Source organism: Austrofundulus limnaeus, unplaced genomic scaffold (genome assembly GCF_001266775.1).
Source record: "Austrofundulus limnaeus strain Quisiro unplaced genomic scaffold, Austrofundulus_limnaeus-1.0 Scaffold227, whole genome shotgun sequence".
NCBI lineage: Eukaryota > Metazoa > Chordata > Actinopteri > Cyprinodontiformes > Rivulidae > Austrofundulus > Austrofundulus limnaeus.
In genome coordinates, this window is record NW_013952629.1 from 303,304 (window position 1) to 312,103 (window position 8,800).

General features: G+C 39.2%; 1 protein-coding gene across 1 annotated transcript in view; it reads left to right on the forward strand.

Moving 5' to 3' along the window:
• Positions 1 to 8,800, forward strand: part of ccdc85cb (coiled-coil domain containing 85C, b) — a gene marked incomplete at its 5' end in the record, with an annotated part of 78,473 nt that overhangs the window by 1,740 nt on the left and 67,933 nt on the right.

The following is an 8,800-nucleotide window of genomic DNA, read 5'->3' on the forward strand; positions in this document are numbered from 1 at the left end:
GATTAGACATGTTTTTATTATTGTCATTAGTGATTATCTCAATTTCGGCTAAAATAATTGACAAAATCCTACACAATGTTCCTTTAAATAAATAAATAAATCTAATGGAATATTTTCACCATAGTCATTGCAATTTTTTTCAACAATAATCATAAATGATGACAATTGGTATTGTAGTAATTTGATTTGTTTATATTGTTGTTATTCCCACATTTAACAGAGTTATTAGCAAAGTTTGCACAAGTGAACAAGTAATATCTGGGGTCGCGAGGGTCCGCAACTGTTATTTTGTGGGCCGKAAGCAAAAARAGTTTGAAAACCACTGGACTAGAGGCACACATCAAGTGGCAGGCTGTCATTGGAAACAAGTTGTCATGGCCAGATTTCTGTGTAGAATTGCATATAAATATTTGTTTTTTCATTGGTTTTCTTCTGCCTGTTACTAATTAGAAACATCATTCTCCGCAAATGTGCGTACCTTGACAACATATTGCCTGATACGATGTACAAGCACATCTACCAAATGAAAATAACGATTGCCAATAGCAAACTGAGTTTCATTGATGTGCTGACCTAAATATAACGTTTCATGTTTAACATTCAGCTTCACCAGCCTCCTGTCCGTTGAGTTGTCCTTGTTTGTGTCAATATGGCCGCTCTCACCGACCAAGAAGAAATCACATGATAACGCCTCAGTGAGTGGTCCTAACTAATATTCAGCAAGGTCTACATAAAAAAAGCTTCTCAATATATTTTATATGAAATTAATATAGAACTGCTTGGACTTTTTTTTTGTGAAATGGTGAAAAAAAGGAATCAAACTATTATATAAAAGCAAAGGGTTTTTATGACATGCATTTTCCAAAAGCTCTTTATTTTGTTTTAAATGCCCATTTTTTATTTTAGTGAAAGATAGAAAACAGGAATAACTATATATAACTATAAAACAAACCCCTGTGCTCATTTTAATACTTTGTAAGGTTTTGTAATTGTCCCCCCCCCCCCTCCCCCACTTTAATCCTTGATTAAAGCTGATGAATCTGTTCTTTGACACCACCAGACTGTATTGCACCTGATGTCCTAAATTGAATAGTTGGAAAGGATGGCGGGGGGTGTCTCAGCTTAACTTTCCTCCCTGTAAAGCAGGGTTGTCAAACTCATTTGCACCGAGGGCCACATGAGCGTTATGGTGGCCCTCTAAGGGCCACTTGTAATGAACTTTGATGTTTCATGTTTAACTTTGACTAAACAGAGTTTTAACACGTCCTCTTTTAAACACTGATAAGAACTAAGTGCACGACTGACTAAATCTGTAATAAATACAGAAATATTATTAAAAGTAAAACAAAAAAAGTTTTACTCACTGATGAGTTTCTAGTGAGTAGCTGCATTATGGCAGATTTAGTTTATGTTTGATGGTGACTTTAAAGCAGTTTATTTTCAGACATCAGTACTGTGCTATCCAACTAAATTGCTCAGTTACTTCAAGCCAACAATTCAGGGACAGGATTTTTTATTAATTTATTTTTATTTCATTTATTTTTATTAAATTAATTTTGTTGCATTTAACCGTAAATTTAAAGTTTACCATTGATATGAGGAACAAATTTCATGTTAAGTAAAATAAATAAATAAATAAATAATCACACGGGTCACACGGGAGTCACCCTGCGGGCCTTGTGTTTGACATATGTGCTGTAAAGTCTCAATTGGGGTGGTTATGGGATACCCACAGAAATGCACACATACGTAGCGTCTTTAAGAGGCTGTTTCAGTTCCTTCGTTAACCCGTCATTTGAGCCTGCACTGATTTAGGTCACTGCACTAGAGGAGGCCCTAATAGGTTTTAGACAGGGCCYGGGCAAAGAGAAATTTTCGGGGTCGTTTGCTGATTATCACTGCTGTCTCTGGCAGCGGAAGAGCGGTCATTTCTACAKTGGGCCTGTGCGACATGCATGGCATGGGACCAGAACTCGGTGTCGCTGGAAGACCTAAATACACAGCTGAAAGCTGCGTTGAGGGATGAGGAGAAGAAAAAAAAGCAATGCTGGAACATGAGGACACTAAGCCTTGTGCAGCTCGCACCATGATCTGTTTGGCAAGAGGAATAAACTCCACTTTGCTGAAGTAAAAAAAAAAAAAAAAAAGGGAAAGAAATCCTCTCCGCTAGCTTAGACTTTATTTTTATTTTACCCCGATTTACAAGGCCAGGCCAGCAGAGAGGAGATCAAACTAGGTGGCCTCAAATCAGATCACATGGGTCACTTATCCAGCAGACATTCCTGAAATTGTGTTCCAGTAGAAACTGTGCAGGTAAACAATAAAAAAAGATGGTATCCTGCTCAAGGGAGAGCCCTAATCCAAAAAAATAAATAAAAGAAAACACTAACATGTGCTCAAGCTCACACACGCACAGCATTAAGGGCAGGTTTTTGGCTGTAGTTATGTAACATTACTGTTGTGTCTGCAGTGGCTTACAGTGCCTCTCTGAGCTGCTGTTTTGCTATTTGCACGTGACATCCTGAGCTCCCGAGGCGATGTGTCTTCGTCGCTGACAATGATGCACAAATGCACAACTCTGGGGAAAAAGGCTTCCTTTATTTGCAAAGTGTTTTTTTTTATGTCATTGTTAGAAGCAGTGCACTCGTAATGAGGAGGATGCTATCTTGTAAAAGACAAGACTGCACGTCGCAAATCGGCCTTACTTTTATATCCCTGGAAACAAGTCCGTTTGGAAGAATGGGGCTGACACGATGCTTCGTAACATGCCATTTTGATAAGAACAACAAAACAAATTTCCCCTGACTCTAATTCATTAATACAGGAGATCAAACAGCTGTTTGACACCTCYATAAATATTTCTTAATTGCTTTGATCAGTTGAAGTGTGGTTCTGTGGATAGGTTATGGACAATTAGTATACTAACAATAGTAAATAGCTCTTTGAATGAACTCAGTTCAGAGAAATGGAACTTAATTTTGACTAGACTGACAAGCTAATGGCTAGTCAGAGTTGGGCCAAAATGTTTTGTTTATTGTTATTTTGGCACAAAATTTGTGTTTGATTATGTCTTTGTTGTATCAGTGCTTCTTAACAATACGTGTTATTTTACCTTTTAAATTGTGCCACATTTGTAAGGAACATGCATTTGTGGGATGAGCAGTAGAGCTGAGTATGTGGGTTGCGCACATGAAAAGTTTGCCAAATCTTCTCTGCCAAAAAGCTATTTTACTGTTGTTATTGACGCTGCTTTTGAGCTGGTTCCCCCCCAGGTGCTGCCAATCAAGTAAAATAACAATCCATAACGTTTTTTTCGAATCACTTCAAAAGATCCGATCACTTTAAAACCCTTTAGTTGGATGTAAACTTGGATGAGACACTAAGTATGTTTCCATCAAGGCTTTTTGATGCGCAYTTAGAAGTGTTGCATTAAAAATGCGAAAAAAAGTCGGATGGAAACAGCAAAATAAAAAAAAAAAATCCTCAATTCGCTAAAAAGATTTTACGCTCGCTTGAGGTGGATTTTGGGTTTTTTCGAAAAAYACTTAATGTGCAAAAGGAGAGATTTACTTTTGTTGAATGAGTTGAGACGTAGCGAACATTTACCTCGCGTAGCTGATCAGCTGTTCCCATGTACCGGTACCAGTTTCGGGTAGGCTGCAGCCGCAACTGGCAGCATAACCCTCCTACCACTGTTTGCGTCTTCTCAGTAATCCCGTAACGTGAAGAAAATTGCATTTCTTTCTCTACGTCTCCAGACAGCAGTAACATCGCTAAAACTAGTTGATAACAGAATAATTACAAMTTTCCTGATAGTAGCAACGCGTTCCTGATAACTTCTCTCCATTATCCTGAGATGTGTGGACCCTGCGAGTTTAGCGACGGGTACTTCCTGTTTACTACGCGCATGCGTATGACGTAATTGATTCGCTTCAAGCCAGTTGATGGAAACTCAGTTTGATTCGCATTTCTTAATTTTTTTTCCTTTTTGCGAAATTATTAATATTAGCTCAAAATKCGAATTAAATTGGATGTAATTGGATGGAAACACGATTAGTGGCTTCTGTTTGACAGACCGAAGAGAAAATGGGTCTTCTTCACCAGCACAGATTTCCTCGTTTGGCTTGTTGAAATCCGAGAGCAGTGACCATGTTGTGAGGTTAGATCTCCCCGCTGTGTGAGGTCTAGAGAGGTTTTATTTGACTCTGTCCAAATGTCATGGTCTCCCCCTGGGTGTCTAGGACAMAAAATCGAGGATTGCCACTCGAGTGCTAAATGAACAGCATCTGTCTGGTCGCCAGCCACAAACTCGGTCTAGGAGAAGATGAAGCTAAAATTGTTTTGTTTATTCAACCTAAAAGCTTAATTAAGTGTCTTAAACTTTGCAATGTTGAGTCAGGCTTCTTGCRTTGTGTCTAAATATGTAAAATCCCCATCTTGAATATGTTCCTAGGCCATGAAGAGGAGCCCAGGCGAAGGGCCCCTGGATGAGTCTTGGGGTTGTTGGGGGGGTGGTGGTAAGAGGCTGGTTGGGAAGCATGGGAGTGGAGCGGAGGGGGTTGTTGGAGGCTGGGTTTTRGCGACAACCCACTGTCTGCTTAATTGAATTTCTTGAGCACCAACACATCTGTTCACCTCCACCACACWCCTCCTGAGAGTGCTGACTTCTGTTTGAAACAGGGCAGCAGATAAATCAGTAAAAGCTGCTTTTACTGCAGTGAGTTTCATATCCTTAATCATAATCATAATAGACTTTTTTCAACGTCTGCATTTTATTTTGAAATTATGGAACCCAATTCCAGCCAAAGACCACCTGAAAAAATGATGCTGTCGCAGAGAATTTTCATCAAGCTCCCTCGTAGCACCGTACAAATTGAATAGAGCTGTAGATTACCACAAAGTGGCCAAGCGGGACAGTGAAATGCGGCTTTGACAATGTCCAGATGAGCCGCTGATAAAGATCCTCTCTGCTTGTTGACCTTTAGCAGACCCTCACATGTTCCCCGGCCCTTTTAGCTTAAAGTGGCTTTAACGGAAAGGTCGTTTTAGTTCAGCAGATAAAGGCACTCTAAACAAGCCGGTGGAAGCAGTTCCTCCCTCCTGTGTCGAGAAAGAGAAACAGYGAAAAGCAGGCTGACTTTGGCTCATTTTTTCTTTGTTGCAATTCAGGTTCTGTCAGCAGGATATCTGGCAGTGTACCACCAGCCATCKCTGTGCTGTGATTTCACTTTTCATGAGTACTTCTACACTAATGTATAATTTTTTTTAAACAAATAATAAACAAAACATTGGCTTTCAAATTGTCTTGTCTAGCTGTTTCTAGGAATTCATACTGTTTGGATTAAAAAGGAGTCTAACATCAGTTTCTTGGCAAAAGTAAGCTGAATGAAGAGTCACAAAAGGTGTAACATAATCTCACTTTAATTGATTTTAATTTAGTGTCAAGCTCCAACTGTGCTGATCACACAGTCTGGTTCTCTTACTATGACCTTTCAGAGATCATACTGCCAGAGAACACTGTATGAATCCAGCTTGTTGCCATTTTGGTCCATTCTCTTTGAGTTTGTACCATGGTTTGGTGTGAAAATTTTATTCTAATTAGGYACAAAGTGTTCTCTAGGGTTGGACGATATTGGCAAAATAATTAACCATGGTTAATTGTGGCATTTAGCCAATAATGATTAATATATGATGATTAATAGATGACARTTGCACTTGCATGYTTTTGACTATAAATCAGTCACCCTGATAAAGTTATAGTCAAACAAATTTCTTTATTTTAAGCAGCCGAAGCTCCTGYGTGTTATCTGCTTCCAGTGCTTATTTTGCTGCATCATGTGCATCATGGATTCTTGGCTAAGTCGATTTCTTTCCACCATTTTCTAGAGGAGAGTTTGGTCCATACAGTGTTTGCTGGGTTTTTTTTTTCATACTGTTTTTTGGCGGTGTTTCAGATCGGTCCRTAGTGTTGGTGTTAGACATGATTTTAGGTAAGATTTTTAAAGAAGGCATTGACATTTCGCTGTTACACTTCCACCATTACYAGCTTACAAAGCTTAGGGAAATTTACGCAGTGAAAAAAGTTACGAAAGTAATGGGACTGGAGATTGTGACAGCAACAAACAACAATGGCTGCTGAAGCTGTAACATTGCTATATCCTCTGTTCAAGCCAGCACAATTGATTATTTATGTCTTCCTTTGGCTTCATAAAATAATGGCAGTCACCCCAATGCCAATTACAAAGTTTCTTAAAATTTATGTAGGGAATAAAAAACGTACGGATGAAAATATCTGTCCTTATGATGCCCCTCTAGCTAAAAGCTCGGTGTTAGCATTAGCTGCTTGTGCCGCCTTCCGTCGTTGGGCTCACATGCGCGCTTGATATTGAGAGTACTTTTCAAACAAAAATACATCATCATCACGTGGCACTAATTGAATTAATCACAAAGAGGCAAATAGTTGGTGACAGGTTATTTTCTTACAGTTATTTCCACATGATACAATTTTGCCCAACCCTAGAGTCCACTAAATTTTGACAGATGGTAAAATACATGTTGAGCAACACTGAGTGATCCAACTTTATTATCACAGCTCGACCAAAATGACAATAACCCTGCCATTTCCTTGTCATAATAAAAGTCGGCGGGCGGTATGCATTCCTTTAAGTAATGCTAAGCCTTGAACTGCGAACTTAGATTGTTCTAAAACAAACCCTAAAGGACTATCCAGTGTTACAGCTGTGTAATGGGAGTGGATAATACACTGCCTGTTACGTAAACTGGGTGAACTTTGTCCTGATTTTAGCCAGTGAACTAACAACCTGACAAGAAATCAGTCAGCATGCTTATGTAGTCAGTGGAATGGTGTGAAGGACCTTAAGGAGCTATTTTCTACTTTARTTGTGATTAGGACCTGTTAGAAGTCATCACAACTTTTATAGACCTATGTGTTCAAGAAACGAGCTTCTATTAATACCTTAATCTKTTTTGAGCCACTCCAGTTTGCCATCTTATTCTAGTAGTCTGGCTATTAGAAACCTGTCAGATAGGTTAGTGATTCACTGCAGACTCATTATTGTCTTCGTCAAGGTGTGTGTGTTGTGTTGATTGCACATCCCGAGAAACCCTGCCCGATAATAAATCCACCCACTCCTGCTCCAACTGGGCTCTAATCAGCCTTAATAAATGTGCCGAGTAGTTTAAGAAAACGTGTTCGAACCATTAGCACCTGGCTTTCGATGTGTGTCATAACGCATGAGGTGCTGAGYGAGCGCGAGCTATTCCACCGTCTCRTTTAGAGGCTCTTCACTCCTTTTCTCGCTCTGTTTTCKTTCTTTTYTTCTTCTTTTACACAGGAGGGCAGTGACACAAGCTAAAAGCCCTCAAAAGAAACTGTAGAACCAGCCCTCCCAGTTGGCCACCAGCAAGTGTGCGCTTCATCATGTCAACACAAATTAGCCAATGCCCTAATGATCACATTTATCGTGTGGCAGTTTGCATCAAGAATCTTTACATGGACAGATGGGGCGTTTGCATTCTCCTCACTTGTTTGTGTTGGACTGAAGTTCACAACAGGGCTGTTTTTATGATGAGGAGTCAAAGTCCAGTTTTAATACATTTTGTGCTTTTAAATAAACTGGATATGGTCACACCCAGCCACGCTTGTTTCACTTTGAGAGCGCTTTTCTTTTAGAGGAAGCAACACAATGGAGTTTCATTCTGGCACTTGTTTGAAGTCATTGTGTTGCATGTCTGAAGGGCTAAATAAAAGTGTGTGTGTGTGTGTGTGTGGGGGGGGACTAGGCAGGAGTTAGATGTTTCTGTCGCTGGTATCCTGTTTGTCCACTCCCATGTTCTGTGGTCTAATGGGCTGAGTTGGTTTCTGTGAACTTACCTTGATGCTTTTTCCTCTTAATGATGACACGCAGACTGGAAACTTAAAAAGGAAATTAAAAGTGTTACTTTCCTTGAAGGAATGCATCCGCAGCCTTTCGTGGCAGAGTTTAAAACCAAGAACATCTTGCGTTGAGAAATGAGCCGTAGCCGTTTTTGTCGGAGCTTAAAGGTGAGGTTGTGTGATATTGTCAGACGTCATGCTCAGATTGCGTGTTGTGAACGACTCGGCTCCTACCACATCAAAGTTTAGCCTCATATCTTTAAAAATAATTGAGTTGTAGCCATTTTAGTGTTGGCTAATTTTGATAAGCCACTCAATCCAATGATTAGTTTCTGCAAGTTTTATGAAATTACAATCAGTGTTTGATKAATTATTTTGCTAACAGACAATGTACACTTTACATTTTTGTGTTTTCTTAAKTCAGCTCATTTTAAAAGCCGTTGTGAAACAGGGCAACTCCAAAAACTGACTGGTTGTAGWCGTACATCCATTGATTACTTMCTGCAAGTTTTATTRTAATACATTCAGTGAGTAATGAATAATTTTGCTAACAGWCAAAACTGTTGATTTTAACACTTAATGCCAAAGTTTGAAGCAAAGATTTTGTGCAWTGACTACCATTTGCAATATTGTTATGTATCACTCTCAGCTACAACCATAATAAATTTTGGCTCAATATTTGTGACATTATATGAATTATAGCCGTTTTTTGTGTTTTCTAATGTCGGTTGGTTGTGATTGCCATTGTGAATGAGAACAACTCCAATAGTTAATCAGTTACAGATGTGCATCTAATGATTACTTTTTGCAAGTTTTATTAAAAAAAACATTCAGTTGTTTGTGAAATATTTTTGGTAACATACAGAAACACCAAAGCACAGACATTATTGCCTGCCTTTTGGC